The following is a 19,205-nucleotide window of genomic DNA, read 5'->3' on the forward strand; positions in this document are numbered from 1 at the left end:
TACATGGAACAATCTTTGGAAAACACTTTGCACCTAATACACAGATAATGTTCAAAATTGTTAGGTATTTTATCTACTGACTTTACCAGCGGGGTATCGGATAAATTACAAGATGGCAGTTTGAACCTTCTGGAAACACTAGGTGGAACAAATAAATCAGATAAAAAACACACCTGATTTTATCTATGGATGGATGGATGGATGGATAGATAAAGAAATAGAAATGCTAGAGCAATTAAATTCCAAAGACGTTACGTGGCTTTATAGATAGAGCTAGATAGCCATCTATCTATCTATCTACCTATCTGCCTACCTATCTATTTGTGTACGTGTGCATCGTGTTTCTTCAATAGTGGTATGAATAATTATGATTAATGGATTAACAGTTTTAATGTGCTTTTAGTGTGAAGTTACAGTCATATAATATTTTTACCACCAGGCAGTCAGAAACATTTCATGAATCACATTTTAAATTTAAAGAGAATTTATATTTAAAACAGCCGTATTTATTAGCCCTGGATAGGACATTAAACAGAAACAGAAATATTTGTCTTTAACCTAGGATGATTTCTAACTAAAAATGTAAAAAATGTGACCCAGGGATATACAGTTATTTTTCAGGTGCTGATATCCACTGCCAACAGGTAAGCCATTAGAAGTGTTTAGGAAATGATTGGGAGCACTTCATAAATGTTTTGTAAAAGCGTTGTGACTGATTGTAAACTTTTGTGAGAATGGATGTCCAGTTAATTCAGGGAATCTACTCATCACGTCATTGACTCATTTTCAAAATTTTAAAAATGCTTTCATCTTTAAAACAAACCCTTTTGAGTGCCTGTTATTTTCTTAATGCACATCAGGTGCATAGGATTGGATTGATTCGAATCGTAGCTTGTGCCACAAATGGCTTCTCATTTTACTAATTGTTCCACAGGGATGCAGAGAGGGGGCTTTATATTATTTTTAAATAACTGTAAAGGGTACAGTATTATTATGATTCATTTCTTGCCTGTGACATTATACTCTGAAGCAGTGGAGGATTCGATTGAATAAATTATTGATTCTTTTCACTCCTAGAACATCACAGCATAGTGATGGATTCCGGGCTCATGCTTCTAGGTGTGTAGAGTGTGGGCGAGTTACTTAATACCGCTGTGCTTCAGTGAGGTGTTGGGAGGGATAAATGAGTTAATCTGTCTAAGGCATTTAGAACAGTGCCTGACACACAGCCTATGCTCAATAAATTTTCACATTAAATGATTATTATTGAAATTTTCTATATGTTATATAATAAGCATGCATTCTTATTGTAACAGGAAAACCACTATGAAATTTTAATGTTTCTGAAACATCTAAAAAAGCTTATAACTTACAAAGTCCTGTCAAGCAGTGCTTAAAGAAGTAAGAGAAGATAATCAGGCAATTGTCATTGCATCTTTTATACACGAAATGGATTTCAGTGTTAACTTAGTCAACAAATTAATTCTCCTAGATCTCAATCCCATTTTCGTTTCTTATTAGAAACTTAAAAAAAGGTCAGAATTCCATGTTAGGATAGGTCAAGTACGAGAAGGGTGGTATGTCCAGTTTTGCAGTACATGATTACAATTATAATTAGGTTTTTTTTTTTTAAGTTTTTACTAAGCATAGAAAAGAAAGTCCAGATGGATGATGGGATTGTCATGCCTCTCTCCTTGTTTTCTCCATGAGCATGTGTATATAATAAAAAAAAAAAATCCACTTCTATAACACTCAGTAAAACCAGGTTTATTAGCTTCATATAGCAGGATTTTGTTTCTGTTTTAGGGAAAAAACACCTTGCACAGCAGTTGAAGGTCTTTAAGTTAAATGTGAGAATTAGCCAGCCGTAAACGAGAGAATCTTTCAGAAGTTTGTAGGTTTATCTTCTGAAAAGATGTTCGAAGTTTGGATCTGCACACAGAGCCTGTCCAGAGCTGTCACGTCCGTCCCAGTCCTGTACTGAGGAGCTGTGCGCAGACAGCACCTGCACGTGTCCGCGGTCTCCAGGACTGCTGCAAGGAAGACACACGTGCGCATGGTTTCATGGGAAAGTTTCATGGGTAAAAAATCCAGCACAATTGTGCGATTCCATTTATGGAGCTGCCCTGCCCCCTCTGGGACCCATCTGAGCCCTTTCACCTATGATCTTGCACAGTCCTCGCAGCAGCCCAGGTGAGGAAGTGAGGCTCCCTTGGGGGGCAAGACCAGAGTGGGACCCAGAGGTGTCCTGCCGCCACATCCCATGACACACCAAGCACTCTGCTGAGCACTGCAGTGGGGATGCGTCCAGCTCCACGTGGGGCGAGGAGGACTTGATGGAGGAAGTTTCGTTTAGAAGCTATCAGTCAGACCAAGAGAAACAGGAGGGGGTTCCTTTTAGGGGTGAGGTGACCCACCTGAGGAGAATTATCAGTGTCTTGCCATTGGGCTCACCCCTCTTCAGCCACCGAAGTCCAAGTGTCCAGAATTGCCTGAGAGCCAACAGGCCTGAAGGGATGTGTGCAGTGGGCCTCTCCCATCCCTGGACTCCCAAAGAAGGCCTTGAGAGGAGACGCAGGCCCTGGCAGGTCCTGATCTGGAACCAACTCACACCAACAGGTCCTGTCCTCCCCACTTCACTCCCAGAAGCCAGGCGGCTTGGACCCAGGACAGAGAGTGGAGGGGCTTTGACTGAAGGTTGCTTCTAGGTGGATTATTCCATTTAGTGCCGAGTCTCTTGAAAATCATTTCTCCTGTCACTTAAATGTCTGCTTTATTGTGTCAGGCTTTATTGGATATCGTAAAAGTGCTTAGCTGGGAGTGTCTGGTTGCCATCCTCCGACAGGGAGGGTTTTTGTCTTCTTTTAATGGGTCTGCATTTCGGAGGATTACTGTATAATAAAAACCGGGGTGTTGTAGACTGTTACGACTTTTGAGACTTTCAACTCTACTGGGGAATTAGTAGCTCAAAGAGGAATTTCTTTTAGGTCTGCCTCTGTGAGTCAGTTGCTAAGAATCTTTTGTAATTTTTCACATTCACTCATTGCAAGCAATGACCTTGGGGCCAGAGGGACAGGAGACCTCCTAATCTGCTTTCTTATGGAATAGACTGCCATTCCCCTTGTAGGCAGTGTCATGTAACTGACATAGGATCCCCTTGTTCTGCTCTAACTTGGGTTGGTGTCACCACCAGCGCTCACCGGAGTGGGCTGTGAATCAGTGGTCATCAGTGCACTTGAGCAACACGTGTAGAGAATTGCGTTCATTCCTGATGGCTGTGTGTAAACCCGCCTGAGCCCATGGGGTAGAATCCTAACTTTATTCATGTAGGATAATCAAGCTTTTATTTAGCTGCAGATAGTACAGCCAAGATTTCCCTGAGCATTGGCCATTAAATCTGCAACCCCCACTGGGACCCTTTGACTAAGACCCCAACCTTGCAATGACCTCAGATTTTGTCTGCTTTCCAGGGAGAAACTATTGCAGAGGTGCAACACAGTTCAGCTCTCAACATGAGCTAAATAAATCTAAGGATGGACAGAGGAATCAAAATTCAAAAGCTGCTTGGACTTTATTGAGATGTAGTGAGCACTTGATTGGTATGAATCCATACACCAGATTTATTCAACCAGAATCTTAGGCAGATTGGAAGAGTATTGAAATCGGCAGACTCGGTACCTGTCCTGTACCTAAACTACTGAAACCTTTTGCGCTATTAGACCATGACCTACCTGCCCTTTAGACCACGAGGCCTCACATGGGTGTGTAAAGTCATGATTGGCTACTCAGACAAGTTGTCAGGGGAGAGTTGGATGTCTGGCCAAGAAGCAGAAGAATTGGACTGTGACTTCTTGACGAGGCTGCCTTGAACTCTTGTACAGGTTGTTCACTGCGCAAGAGTACCAGGGAAGTTAAGTAGGGCCTCCAATCCGCTCAGAAAACCATGTGTCCTGAGCTAGAACTGCCTTTGCCAGGAGGAAGGGGCACTTCTTTCTGACTTTCATCAAGCCTGCAAGGCTAGGTCCACTGGGAGCTCTGGCCATTGTAACTCACATGAAGGTCTAACGTGGCTGGCGGCGGCCCTGCCTCTCCCTGCCCTGTTCAGCCACAATAACCCTCTAAATGCCACGAGCCTGCCGAATCTGGCACATAGTCAGTGCTTAATAAATGCCAGTGGAATGGGGGGATAAAACCACGTTCTCTGCAGTGTGTGCCAGCAAAGTGGATGAGCTGGTGTTCTTTTTTAATCAAAAAAGTAAAATTGATGATACCTACTGGGAAATGCACGTTCAGCAGTGCGTGTTCCCTGTGACAGGCATCTTCCTCTTCAGTTCCTCGAATCCTAAGGAGCGGGTAAAGCCCAGCACTTGAGATGTCGTTGACACTGTTTACTGTGGGTCGAACACCAACAGACGTGCTCAGCATTGCCTGAAACCTGTGGGGTCCTTGCACTGGTGCCTCCTGGGAATGGACAGAGGGATCCAGGGTACTTAGTGACCACGGGCCCTCCCCCTGGGGACAGGATGCAAAGGACAGTGGCCGCAGGAGCCTTTGGAATTTACCTGTGAGCAGTTGCTGCTTGTGTAGAAAGACTGTTCTAGTTTGGGATAAGAAGTGGGGACCCCTGTTGCTAAAGCTACCAACAACCGAAAAAGGGGGTTGTCTGCGTCCCTCACAGTGCCGGCTGGTACTGCTGGCCTGCTTTCTGTTTTAAGTCGATCCTTGAGAAAGCCGCCTCTCAAAGCTAACTTCCTCTTGGCTCCTCTCCTGAGAGACAGTCTGCACAGCAGGTAGGACCAGCCATGTTTAGAGGGTTAAATTGCTAAGGCTGTGGTTCTCAGGACAGAGGTGCCAGTTTGCACTTAGGACCTTGTCCTGCTGTTTTACGAACAGGCTGCACCTTGTGAAAACTGCCCACAGGTGCATAAACGCAAAATCTTTTCACATTTAGTCTGCTTAAATGCAGCCTGCTTCAGGCAAACTCAGATTCCCCAAACAGGAGAAGCAGGAGATAACAATTCCTAAAAAGGATTCCCTACAGAATTTCAGCAAGCCAGCTTACCTGTTGCCTTTACAGTAGCATTTGCTTTTACGAAATTCCAGGAGACTCAACTTTTCAGGAATATCTCTCTGTTGAATTAAGCAGAACATTCCGGCACATGCTTTGCCCTCTTTTTAAACTTAAGTATTTGATGAGCAGCATGCTTCAGCCATTACTGTCCAAATCCAGAAAGCAAATAGATGCACCTGGCAAGCTGCCTGGGAGGAAATCCTAACATTTCTCACCTCCAGCTCTCTGACTTCCTCCTGCTCTAGTAAACGTCAGGGGGCTCAGGGACACCCACACCCAGCTGGTGAGATCCAGCGGGCAGAGGTCAGCCTCTCCACGTGCACCTCCTGAACTCTGGACCCAGGTTTCTCTGATTTACCGATGTCAGTGTGAGAAATCAGCACGGGTTTCCCGGACCCCAGATGCCTCCTCAGTTCTGTGTCTTCCAAGCTGGTCTTGTCCTGTTCATCACACTGCTATGAAAAATGGCCTGTACAACCTCTCCATCTTTTTAAAATTGGTAATGTATTTATATAGTCCCCACAAACCTCACAACCATATAGAAAGGTGAACACTGAGAAATCTTGCTCCTGTTTCATCCCTATCCAAGCCTTCTCCACACTCTCTACAGGTTGAAACGTGCAAATACAAGCAAATGAGGAGACATATATATATAATATATATATATATATATATATATTATATAATCTATTCCATTTCCTTTTTAAAGTTAGCAGTCTGTCCTGGAGATCTCTATCAGCACGATTGTTTTCCATTGTGTGAATGTACCACATTTTATCCTACCAGCCCCCTATGGCTGGACCTTTGAATTGTTTCCAGTCTTTTGCTATTACAAATGGTGCTACAACAGATAAAGGTGTCATTTTGCTTTTGTGCAGGTGGACCTAGAGGATTGATTCCCGGCAGTGGGACTGCTGAATCACAGGGCCCTGTCATCCCCGCTCCGGAAGGCTTGACTCACTTCGCCCCCTCCCCAGCAGTGTGTTAGAGGGCCCCTTCCCTGCAGCGCCACCAGCAAGAAGTGTGTCAGCTGTTTTTATTTTTGCTAATCTCGTTGGTGAGGAATGTTAATTTAGGGTCAGTTAAATTTGTTGAGTTTTGAGTGAGGTAGAGGTTTGGGGCCATGTGTACATCTTTTCCCATGGGCGGTCCAGGCCTGCCGGTCCTCCCGTGGCCATTTATTGACCTTACATCCTGAAGCAAGCCTCTTGCCTACATCACTGTCAAAATCTCTTAAACACAGACTTAAGAATGTGATAGCTCTTTGGGGCCTAAGGGCAGAGTGGGCTGCCAAGTCGTCAGCGCAAAATCGAGAGATGTGGCAAATAGGGTTTTATGCCAGTTGCTAATGTCTGATTTATAAATAGTTTTCAGCTAATGGTATTATTAAACTGGGACGTCTCCAAAACCATTATGAAGATGATCTTCTAGTCTAGAATTTCTCCCTCTCAAACAAAAACAAGAAAGATTGAGAATGTATAAATTCCAGTGGCATTTCCTACAGAATCGTCTAAGAAATCTAGATTTTCTTCCTTTCCCATGCATCTCCTGAAAGGTTACACAGGCCACATTTTGTTTACGTGCTGGATAGGGCTCCTATTCACCTTTTGGTGTGACCATCAGAGAGCTGTCTACCCCATTTCCAGCGTGAAAGAGAAGAGGGAAGAGCACAGTGTGAGGGGAGCGGCCAGAGTTCAGGATGCCCCGGAGGGCACGGGTTGGGGTTGCACAGGATGGTCTTTCTCTCTGAGGTGCTCTATCCATCAGCCCTGGGATGCTCTTTTAATATAAAAGTACTTTTCATCTTTTCAAAAATGAAATCCATTGAAAGAGAAAGGAGTTTTGGTTTAGTGAAAAGATGACTATGTGGTTTATTTTTTGACTTTTTGATTTTAGAAATTCATCTGAGGCAGTCCTGTTTAAAGTTAGCCCCCACATCTCCATCAAAAAAACCCAAAAAACAAGAAAGGAGGGAGGGCTTAGAGCTCAGGGTTAGAGTTTGTGCTTAGCATGCGCAAGGTCCTGGATTCAATCCCCATTTTAAAAAGTAAATAAATAGATAAACAAACTGAATCACCCCCCCCCAAAAAACCAAGAAAACCCCCCCACCACAACAAACTCTTCTCAGAGTTCCCTCGTTTGGCAGAGGTCTGTGAAAGCTCTAGAAAGGAGGGTCCGATCCTCCAGGCCTAGTGCTCTCTCTCCAGCTCCGACATATATGCGTTATCATCTTATGGAGGTGGGTCTTCAGCTCTCTGGATGCTTTGTTTTCCTTCCAGTGATTTTTGTCGCTAGAGCGTTGCTCTCCTGCCCTGCAGTGTCAGCTCTGTAAGGACAGGCTCTCGGTTGCTTGTTCTAGCCCGGGGCCCAGAATGGTACCTAGCGCCTTGGGGTGCTCCATCCATAGTGGATGACTGGGTCTGCTGCGGGTAGGGCCTTCTGGACCCAGTGGGTCTCTGTGGTCAGCCCAGGCCCGGATTGGAGATCACAGTAGCCGTTCTTTGGCCTTCTGGTGGGATTCTCCAGCCCCTGTGCACTCTGACAATGTGCATGATGGTTTAGAGCTCGGGCTTGAGGTCTGGTCCACCTGGACAAGTCACCTGACCTCGAAGGGCCTCTGTTTTCCCATTTGCAAAATAAAGGCGATGACACCATGTTTCCAGAAATCTAAGATGCCATCAATTATGAGATGTGCCATTCTTCTACTGGCCACTAAGAAAGAAAAAAGAAATTGCTGCCAATTGAGCTGAAACCCACATCAGTCCTAAGGATGTATTAGCTTTCTATGCTTGCCGTAACAGATTACCACAAATTTAGCAGCTTCAGACAAAACATCTGTGTTATCTTATAATTCTGAGGTCAGAAGTCATCATGGGCTTGGCTGGTTTCTCTGCTCTGGGTTTCACACATCCAAAATCTTATTAGGAGGCTCTGGGAAGAATCCATTTGCAGGATGATTCAGGTTGTTGGTAGAATCCAGTTCCTTGCAGTTACAGGATTGAAGTCCCTGCCTCTTTGTTGGCTGTCAGTTGAGGGCCACCCTCCACTCTTAGAGACCTCGCTTTGGTCCTTGCACTTGGGCCCTACATCTCAGAGGCAGCAACAGTGTGACAAGTCCTCATGCCTGGAATCTCTTTGAGGTCCCCTGCTGCTCATCTCTCTGCCTCCATCCAGAGAGAGTTCTCTACTTTTAAGGGCTCAGTTGATTTGATTGGGCCCAGCTGGGTAATCCAGGCTACTCTCCCTTAATTACATCTGCAGAGTCCTTTTTTGCTATGTAACATACCATATTCACAAGTTTCATGGATTGGGAAGGCGTGGACATCTTTGGGGACCCATTCTGAGTACCACAAAGTCATCCCAGTATTGGGGATGTTAAAATGTGAACAGAATATATTTCTTAGAATTGATTCAATACTATCTATCTTTGGCTTAAAAATTAAAGAGCTACTGGTGTATATAAACAGTAAGTGCTCAGGCATTAACTATTATTATTGCAATGAATATTATGATCGTAGTGCTCACGCAACGCCCATCACCTTTAATTTCAGTTGAAGTTATTCTCACAGCTAAATGCATTTGACAAACACTAATTGAGAGAGAGTGCACGGGCAGTTAATTCGATGACAGTGATGATGACAGTTACTCCTTGCGTGACAGCTGGGTACCGACGTGTGCTAGGACCTCTGCACACTTTCTCAGGCCTCGCAGTAGCCCTTCCAAGTAGGTAGGGAATACTGGTTCCATTTACAGGTGAGGAAGCAGGTTCAGGGGGGCTGAATACTGCTTAAGGGCTCAGTAGTAAGTGCTGGCGGCATCTTTTTAAATCCAGGTCTTCCTGGCTCTGCAGTCGGTGCTCTTCGTGGCACCATGTTACCTGTCCTGGTATCCAGCAGGAGTGCGGGCTGGAGGGAGTGGCCTCCTGGAAGGGGAAGGAACGCGGGGGAAGAGACACTGCCCTGTGATGTGTCTGTCTTGTACTCAGATGTTTCTTTGCTTTTAACTGTTTAGCTCATCGAGCAAAAAGGTCCTGTCTCTTCATCCTTTTCTCAGTTTTTAATAAACTCAAAAATGATCTCTTTTCATTCAACAGGTGTTTCTCAGTTACCTACGCTGAGGATAGGTAGGATATGGCTGTGAACAATATTGTGATTTATAGTAAGAGATACATACACAGTTTCTGTACAGGTCCTGGCACAGAACTAAAACCCTTGGAATTCCTCAAGTGATGAAAGCAATAAAGGTGTCTTTTGTTATGTCATTGAGGTGACTTTGGGCCACACCTAAAGATTAGGGCTGTTTGCCTGGAGAAGCAGCCATGTGATTAAACGGTTGGAACTTTCAGTCCCACCCCTCAGACCTCCAGGGAGGGGAAAGGGGCTGAAGGTGGAACCTGTTGCCCCTGGCCGGTGATTTAATCAATCGTGCCTAACTAATCGCGTCTCCATAAAAACTCAGAAGGACAGGTTAGGAAAGCTTCCAGGGGGTGCAGATGGGGAGATGGGGGAGAGGGGGTCCTCTCCAAGAGAGTATGGAAACACAGTGCCCTTCCCCACACCTTGCCCTCTGCATCTCTTCCATCTGGCTATTCTTGAGTTATATCCACTTATAATAAACCAGTGATCTAGTAAGTGAAATGTTTCTCCAAGTGCTGTGAGCCACTCAGAGCCTTTAACTTGTGGAATCTGATGCTATCTCCGGGGAGATAATGTCAGAATTGAGCTCAATTGTAGGACACTCACTGGTGTCCAGAATTACTGGGTAGTGTGGAAGCCTCTGCCACAGACGGGGATCTACTCTCAAAGGGAGTTAAGTTAGCATTGAGGAATTTCTGCTTTTTAAACTATTTTAAGTATAACTGGAGCAAAGGGAAAAGGAGAAGAGGAGGAGAGTGGTTTAGCAGAACTGGAGTAAAAATAGTAGCTACCTGAGTTCAATAAGCTACTCTGAGATCACAGCCTCTAGAAGTTTCCCAAGACACAATGGCAGGTTATCTTAGGCTCTTCAAATTTAGGTAGATTGTTGAAAACCAATCTTATCATTTTGCCCTCAAAACCTGCTTTTTTTCCTGCCTTCTCTAAGTCAGTGGACATCTCTAGCCATGCAGAATGCCAAGCTCTGGACCCCTGAGTCATGCAGAATTCCCCTCCTCTTCCCCTCCCTCCAGCTCAGACACCCCTGGCCCCCACCAGGGCGTGTCACATCCACTTCCTAACTGGTCACACATCTGCTCTCTCCCCTACCCCCACTGCCTGTCACCTGGATTGTCACCACGGCTTCCTAACTGATCGCCCCCTTCACACTGCCACCACGGTGATTTTTCTAAAACATAGACCTGAATGTCACTTCTGATCTGGCAGCTTCCCAAAGGTGTCACAAGCTAGTGGTTAAGCATTCGCACTGTCCAGGTTCAAGGCTGCCTACAGTTCTTACAAGCTACAGAATCTTGGAAGCATTATTTAGTTGCTCCGTGTCTTAGTTTCCCCACCTCTAAAATGGGTGTAATAATAGTACCAACCTCACAGAAAGGTTCTAGAATTTAAGCGAGTTAATGTATGAGGCACTTACGAGCCTGGCACACAGAGAGCCCACTGTGAACATTATTAACCCACAGTCCTTGATAGCAGGCCTGGAGCCCAGCTTCTACCCTCCCGGTACCGTTCAAAGCTCGCTCTACCAACAGACTCTTTGTTAACGATCTGACACTAGGTAAGTACCCACACAGAGAGTACACAGACATTTTCACAGCAAGTTGACAGTCATTTTACATCTTTGGAGTCTAAGGGAAAGTTGGACTTGCATTTTGTATTTCATTTTTCTAGCAGTTCTTTTTACTGCATCTTATAAAAGTATGGGACCATAATGAATTAGGAATAAAACCAGAAAGCTGCTCTTCCACAACAGTTTGAAAGGCACTTCTGTGTTCCCCCACACCCTCTGGATGATTCACACTAACCAGGTTACCCATACTCACTGTGGAGCCTTAAATCTCTGGATTTCTTCACACTGTTGCCTCTGCCTAGAGTTTATCAGACATTTATTCAGCAGCTGTGTGTGCTGGGTCCTGGGATAGACGAGTGAGTGAGACACTGCCTCTACTTTGAGGAAGCTTCCCTCCAACTACCCAGTGGATTCTTGTCTGTGCTTTGAAACCTAGCATAATTTCATTCTTTCTTTCATGCATAAAGAAAGCATTTATTTAATGCCAGCTGTTTATGAGGCACTTGCTATATTCTGCTTCTCCCCTTAAGGACCACCAAGCTAATGAAGATGGGGTGGTGAACAGACAGAAAAACAATCTCTGTAGGATAGGAGTGTGAGACAGCAGTGTGACTAGAGAAGCATCAAGTACAGAGGAGGGTGTCTGACTTTGCCTTGGCTAGATAAAGGCTTGGCAAGGTCAGAAATGGTTTCTCAGTTATAGTAGAGGCAGTATCATCAAAAAATGAAGACCTGGGCCTTGAGGTCAAGCCCAGGTCCACAGCTCAGCTCTACCACTCACTGGTCATGTGACTTTGAATGACTCTCAGTCTTAGTCTGTTCAGGCTGCTGCAACAAAATCCCATAGACTGGGTGGCTTATAAAGGGCAGAAATTTATCTTTCACAGTTCTGGAGGCTGGGGAGTCCAAGACCAAGACAGCTGCAGATTCAGTGTCTGATGAGAGCCCAGTTCCTGGTTTGTAGACAGCAGTCTTCCCTTCTCACTGTGTGGGGTCTCTTTATTTTATTTATTTATTCATTGACGTATAGTTGATTTATAATATCGTGATGATTGGCTTAAGAAGATGTGGTGTATATGCATACATACATACAGTGGAATATTACTCAGCCGTAAAAAGAACGGAATATTTGCAGCAACATGGATGGACCTAGAGATTCTTACATGACAGCACTTATTTGGGGTCTCTTTTGTAAGGGCACTAGTCCCATTTATGAAGGCCTCACCCTCATGACCTAATCACCCTCCAAGGCTTCACTTCCAAATGCCGTCACATTGGGTTTAGGATTTCCACTTGAATTTTGAGGGGACACGTTCAAATCATAGCACTCTCTAAACTTCAGATTCCTCATCTGTGGAATGGGGATAACAGTACCAATCTACCTCACAAGGCTGTTTTGAGGCTCATCTGAAATTGTTATATACATAATGTGCTTAGAACCATGTCGGTCGTATACAGCTCCGCAAATGTTAGATGACATCACTCTGTTACCTTCTTTTTCTCTCCTTGACCCTATCTCTGGACATACTTAAATTTGCTCTTGTCTGGGTCTCCAGTGGCGTGCCCTTCAACCAGCAGACCGATTATTACATTGACCTATGTACTTTTACCTGCCATATCTCTGCTTCCCCTCCAGAATGTCTTATATCTCTTGAAGCCAGTGACATTTTTGACTTTGTAGTGCTAGTGACAATGTTCAACTCATAGAAGATTCAATAAATGTTAGAGAATTTCTATTGTATTAAAATTTAAATTGGAGCACATCTTGTCAAAAAGCTTTGTGAAGAGTCTGATTGTTATGGACTGAATGTTGACCTCCTCCCAAAACTTACAGGTTGAACTCCTAGCCCCCAATATGATGATATTAGGAGGTGAGACCTTCAGGTGGTAATTAGGTCATGAGGGTGGAGTTCTCATGAATAGGATTAGTGTGCTTATAAAGGAAGCCCCAGAGAGCTGTCTCGTCCCTTCCCCTCTGTGGGGACACAGTGAGAGGACGACCATCTGTGAATCAGCAAACAGGCTCACCAGACTCAGAAACTACCGGAACCTTGATCTTGGACTTCCAACCTCCAGAACTGTAAGAAATCAGTGTTTGTGGTTTAAGCTACCCAGTGTATGGTTTTTTTTGTTATAGCGGCCTGAATGGACTAAAACATTGCTCAAACATTAGTTTCCGCTTTTCAGAACTGAGGCTCTTTCAAGAAAGTTTCTATTACTTGCCCAAGGTCATGGAGCTCACAAAGGGCAGAAGTGAGATTAGAACTCCACATCTCTTGTTCTTCTGTTTTGTGCTGCTGTATCACATCCATCCTGTGAGCTGGAGGTCTGAGTGCTGACCAGGCTCTTATCACTGGCCCGCCTGTATCAGGATGGTGGAGTGGGCGGGAAGCAGGCCTGGAGAGACCTCTAGACACACCCTCTCTCCCCACCCCTCCCCACCTATCTCACTCACTGCTGCCCCACCGGTACTTATGGGTCACACCTTGGCGGTGAGTGGTGAGCGTCCACCTGGAAACGTGGGGTGGAGGCGGGGACAGAGCCTGCCTGTGGGAGGCAGGAGGCTGCCTGAGAATGGAGGAGGAGGGAGGACCTTGTCTAAGAGTGAGTAATTTGTAACAAGACTCCAGGGCTGAGTCAAGGAGGAGGAGTCCAGTGAAGTCCAGAAGTTGCAGAGTTGGGAAAACTCTTGTAAGGATATCCAAAGGCAGTGGAGCTGTTCTTAGACTTCTTTTCCCCTCCAGAGACGTCTCAGTACCTCTCCCTTCCCACCCTCTTTGAAAGGGGTACCCTTTACATGCTGCTGAGGAATATATTCTATGCTCTCATCAGATTTGATTGGCTTATAATCCTTATTGTGGAGTCGGGGCAGAGTGGTGAGTCCATACCGTGGACTCTGACCGTGAACTTTCCTGGCTTGAGAAAAGTTTAAAATTTATGACTTCATACATTATCTTTTTTTTTTTAAATCTTTCTTAAAAAGAAAAGAATTCTCAAACGAGAAAGGATCTAGTGGCTCAGGTAGCCTCGAAAGCCGAAGAGACCAGGGTAATGGTTTGCGAACTTGTCTGCGTATCAGGATCAGCTGGGGAGTGAGTCTGACCATCAGGAAGCCAGGGCTGCGCGCAGAGCTGTGAAGTCAGCCCCTCTGGCGCGGGGCCGGAGGGCGGCCGTGCCTGTAAAGCTCCTGGCTGGCCCCAGCGCACAGTCAAGGGCGGGGAGCGCCGGAGGGTGGCCCTCTTACTGCCCAAGTGAACTCTAGGTCTCTGCAGCGCGGATGACTGACACGAGAAAAAGTCGTGACTTGGCTGCCAGTCAGCCTTATGGCCACTGGCTCATTTTCCTCGTTAATTCTGGGGTCTGGAAGCAGGCTTTGAGCACAAATCCTCTCTCTGTGTCAGCTCACAGTGCCCCTTCCTCAAAACATGCTGAGCTCTACCCTTGAACTGTCTAATCCAGCTCTTCCTGCTTCTGAACAAATTATTGGTGTATCCTGTTAGGTGAAAACAAAAAGGAGTGACCTTGAAGGGAGTCAGTGTTCCCAGTTGGACACAGTCACCCACGGTGGGAGGGCACAGCAACTCTGGTGTGAAAGGGGTCTTACCCAAGGCCTCTCTCGGTGGCATGCCACACCACCCCATTGACGAGCTTCCTTGAGAAAGCTGAGTCTTGGATTCAACTCATGTTACTTGTGAGTCATGTTCAACATGGCCAGGTTCATTATGGAGCCTGGGAACAAATTCTTGTGTTTGAGGAGCGTGTGTAGGCTCTTGACTTTTGACTACAAATGGCTTTAATGGTCAGCATTCATTGTGTTTTATGTCCAGGAGCATATTTTATTTTTATCAGGGATTTAGTAAAGGAAAAATTGTGGGGGGAGGTGACCTGTAAAATTCACATTCATAGAAATGATTTGTGGATTTGTTTTGCTGGATACAAGGGCAATTTTATTTTTAGAGAGAGATTTTTTTGGGGGGATTGAATGTCCGCTCCACATAGATTTCCCTGTTACCCCTTGAGAGCTAGAAGCCTTCTTTCTGGATGCTAACACTTTCCAGAAGCATCTGAAAGAGGGAGTCCCTTGGGAAATTTTACAGTCACACCCTGGATTAAAATGAAAAGTGAAATCTCAAGAGTGCAACTTGGTTTTGAAACTACATTTTTTACAGCTTTGATGATGAGAAGGAGAGAGAATAAACTTTCTTGTGCACCTGCTCTTGACCAAGTATTACCACCTTATAAAGAAAGTGTAATTAGTTCATTTTATGGAAGAGGAAACTACAACTCAGAGACGTTCAGTAACTTGCCCAAGGCTGCACAGCTCATGAGGAGTAGGGCCAGAATTCAAACCTGTGTCTGCTAGACTGTACCACGCTGCCCTCTAGAACTAAAGAAAACACACTTAACTTCATAAGCGTTAATTTTCTAGTGCCTTTAAGAGACTTTTCTTTTATTGTCCACAGAAGATTATCCTGAGAAGCATATAAAATATAAAAGCACATAAAAGCATTGTAAAACCTGAGGCACTGTAAAAATGGGGGCCGCATCTGCGGGAGGACAGAAAGTCCGGAGAAGAGAAAGTGGAACTGCTTCCTGGCAGGTACCATGTTTATAAAGAGCCCAGCAATCACTCTTGTGAATTTGTTTTTAAACTGACTCATAACAGCTGCAAAGACTGGAATTATCGGTTCCCAGCTCAATTGTCTTTTTATTATTTGTGACTTGCCCTTGTTAAATACGGAGTTGTATTAAGGAGGAACAGTTTTGCCGATTGTTAATGTGCTTTTGGTTGACTGTTGCATTGAATGGAGGCGTTTTGGTTATTTCACCAGAAAACAATGCTGAGGAAATTCAGAGTTAAGTGTTGGAAAAATGACAGATCTAAAGGGTTGGCATTCTCCAGAATTTCTAAACAGGAAAGGCTCAGGGCTGGCAGGCTGGAAGAGGTGTGAGGGCGAAAATCTGGATGCTGTGTTTGCTAAGCAAGTACTTTTTTTTTCTTTAATTTTGCTTGTATTTTTTTTTAATGTTTTCTAAAGATGTTTTTAAATTTATACTTTCTAAAGTGAGACAGTGTTTACTGTCCCTGTTGAAGAGGGCTTCTGCAGTGGCAGAAGGCTGACTGGCCGAGACTAATCCCAGCTCTGCCACTTGCTACTCTGTGACCTTGAACAAGTTACTTAACCTTTCGGGACCTCAGTTTCCTTTCCCAGAAGATGGAGATGATGCTGTCTGTGCCTCCTTCCTGCGGTTATTATGAGGCGTAAGTTAATACAGATAAAGTGCAGAGAACTGTGCCTGACACTGAGGACACTTAACGCCTAATAAATGTTTGCTGTTGTTCTTTTAATTAATTGGAGTTTAATTAATTTAATTGGAGGGGCTAATGGAGATGATGGCAGGGAGGAGGATGCTGAAGTTCCTCCAAGCCAGCCTTTTGCAGATTCTGCCAGAATAATCCTTTTCAGCTCAATGATTTGAAGTCCGTGTTTTTTTATTCTCACAGTACTCCAAATGTTTATTTCTGCATTGTGGTACAGTGGGAAGATCATTCAACTGTTTATTTTTTAAATGTGTTGTAATTCCAGCTGCACCTTCACAAAGTGTTAGATGTGGCCTCTGCTGAGAGTATATATTCAAGTAGGGAAGAGCCACAGCCCGGAAGCCACCAGGAGCCCTGACGAGAGATGACATTGTTCCAGGCGCTGTGGAGAAGGTGTTGACTGACGTGTGATCATCTGTTCCTCTGAGAAGCCAGTACCTGTCCACTAGCTCCCTCCGAATCGCAGGGAACAATGTATTCTCATTCTGCAGCGAAAGGAAATGTACCAGTTTTCTGGAGAAATATTTTTTCTGGCCCTAAATGCCAACAGATTTGTCATTTAGGTTCTTATGTGAGGGCATTGGGGATAGATTCCTTAGTATCTTCAGCAGTTATTCCTGGGGAAAATCTGGAGAGACTGTTTTTGTGGCTATTTCTTATGTTAACCCTTGAAATGACAAGAAGGACGCTATCTGATTCTTATTCAGTGACAGTGTTTCTACAGGAAATAATTAAGCCCAAGTGCATTGTTCTCTTGATCTAATTTGATAAAGAGCCAGCAGGGAGGTCCTAGGAAAGAAGAGAGGGGCGAGTCAGGAGCCTGCTGTCTGGAGTTTTAGGTACAGAATTATGGGATGTTGCAGCTGAAACGGGCCATTGTGATCACAGAGCCCAACTTCTGCTTTTTACAGATGGGGAAACTGAGGCCCAGAGATTAGCCTGAGTTTGTAAAAGAACTAATTCCTGGTACCCCTGGGACTCCTGGTTCTAGGCCCAGCTGCCTGTTCCACCCGACTACGTACTTGTGCTAAGTGTGTACTTAGAGCAGGTCTGTACAGTAGAACTTTCTGCAAGATGGAACCATTCAGTCTGTCCAGGATGGTAGCCACCAGCCACATGTGGCTCTTGAGCACTTGAAAAGTATAACTGAGGAGTTGCATATTTTTTGCTTTATTTAATGTTAATTCATTAAAATTTAAATTTAGTTAGCCGCATGTGGCTGGTGACTACCATTTTGGATCATCCAAGCTTTAGAGACATTGAGGAGGGGAAGAAGGCCTGTCCTCATCCCCTACGTCATTCTCAGCAGGCGAGAGGCTCACCTTTTCGGTGGCTCAGATGCGCCAGGTCGTGTGCTGGAGAATCAGGCTGGGCCAATCACCCCCTCTTTCTGGATGAAAGGTGGCTCCTGTGTAAAAGAGGGGGTTGGATTTGATCTCTCTCCGGGGTCTCATTGTGACTGCAGACATGGCTCTGCGCTGGCAGCAGTGTGACCTTTGACCTTTGGAAGGGCACTTAGCTTACCTGGGCCTCAGTCTCCTCATCTGTCACCTGTTTTTAACACCTGTTCTGCTCCCCCATCTCAGTAATGTTGGGAGAGGCTGGGAGTAGAAGATCAGTGACAGGAAATCCCTTTGCAGACTTTTTTTTAATGGTCTTTGGTGTCTGGAACTGTTTTTCATTTTGAAGCAAGTTGCAGGTGGGTTTTTTTTTTCTCTAAGGTGCCACAGTTGGGGAACTGACCGTGTCAAGGTGATCCTCGTCGCCAGAGCAGAGACAAATAGGATGCAGCCCGTATGAAATAAGAGCTGGGAGACAGGGTCCTGATGTAGGTGACTGATTTGGTCAGTGGGTGATGGTTTTTCATAATAATCTTGCTTACCTAGCAATTCCCTAATCTCTCTGCACAGTCAGCTGTTTCACCTGAGGAACCAAAGTGGATCCCTTTCGGAAGCTGTGGCTCCCCTCTGGGCTTTTCTTCCTTGTGCTCCTTTTCTCACGTCAGCCTGCGTGAGCCCCACGTGGAATACGTGGTACCGCGTAGTAGTCAATAAACAGGTAAAACCTTCTCAGGTCTCCTTGGTGATCGCCTCTCCATCAGTGGTTCTCACACTTTGTTCCCAGGTGGTGATTCGCCACTGGCGGGCCCGCAGCTTACTGGTGGGCCTCAACTCTCTTCAGAAGTGTGCCATCAGATTTGGATCAAGGCATAAAATGTACTTTTGCTACCACAGAATAAGTAGGTCTGCTGGCCTGTGGGGGGGGGTACAGTTTGCTCGGGTGGCAGGCAGTATAACATCAAACTGGGACCAAAGAAAGCCAGGTGGCAGGTGTGGGAAGTTTGCTCCCAAGCGTATGAGACAGCTGAGTTGGGCCAGCAATGCGGTGCTGGAGGGTGACCCTGGAGAGTGACCCAGGGCAAAGTGACAGCTACAGATGTCCCTGGAAGCCTCAGGAAGCAGTGTTTTTACTGCAGCAGGGTTTATCTTGTAAATGTGGTTGAATAGTGCTGGGTTGAGTCTTTGAATTCTCTCAGTGATGCCAGCCCCAATGGTAGCATCTGTGACTGAGGCCAGAGACCCCTGTTTCCTGCCCCTGGGGTCCCTAGGGATGGCTGTGGGGAATGAGGCAGGACCTGGAAGGTACACGTCGGAGCTCTCCCCTCCCAGGACCTTCAGAGCCTGTTTCAAATACTCATGTTGCACAAATCAACCTTCTGAGGAACCTTTTGAAAAAAGGAGTCCTCTGCTTATGTTTTAAAAAGTTGAAAAAGCACTACTCTAGAGCAGTGCTTCTCAAATTTTAGCACCAGAGTTACCTGGAGGGCTTCTTAAAACACATATTGCTGTGCCCCCCAGCCCCACCCTGAGGAGTCAGTGTGTATGAGTTGAAAACTGTATCTCTAAGCAGATCCCAGGTGATGCTGGCACTGCCAGTGCAGGGGCCACACTTTGAGAACTGAACCACTGATTGTGGAGAAGAGCAGTGATAATATTAATCATCTATTGTGCGTCTGGTACTATGTTAGAAACGATCAGTTCAGTCCCATTTGGAGCTAAAACCCTTATATTACTGTCCCCGTTTTACCAA

At 45.3% G+C, this 19,205-nt stretch overlaps 1 protein-coding gene across 4 annotated transcripts in view; it reads left to right on the forward strand.

The window, feature by feature from the left end:
• The window catches only part of GNG12 (G protein subunit gamma 12), a 118,406-nt gene that overhangs the window by 2,629 nt on the left and 96,572 nt on the right, over positions 1-19,205 (forward strand). Inside the window, exon 1 of one of the 4 annotated variants that reach the window (XM_072974224.1) lies at positions 10,632-10,780. The exons of the other annotated variants lie outside the window; for them this stretch is intronic. The gene's annotated coding sequence lies outside the window, so the exon portion shown is untranslated. Of the gene's footprint in view, positions 1-10,631; positions 10,781-19,205 lie in introns of those variants that run through there. 4 annotated transcript variants of the gene reach the window in all.

This window comes from Vicugna pacos, chromosome 13 (assembly GCF_048564905.1).
Source record: "Vicugna pacos chromosome 13, VicPac4, whole genome shotgun sequence".
NCBI classification, from domain to species: Eukaryota; Metazoa; Chordata; class Mammalia; order Artiodactyla; family Camelidae; genus Vicugna; species Vicugna pacos.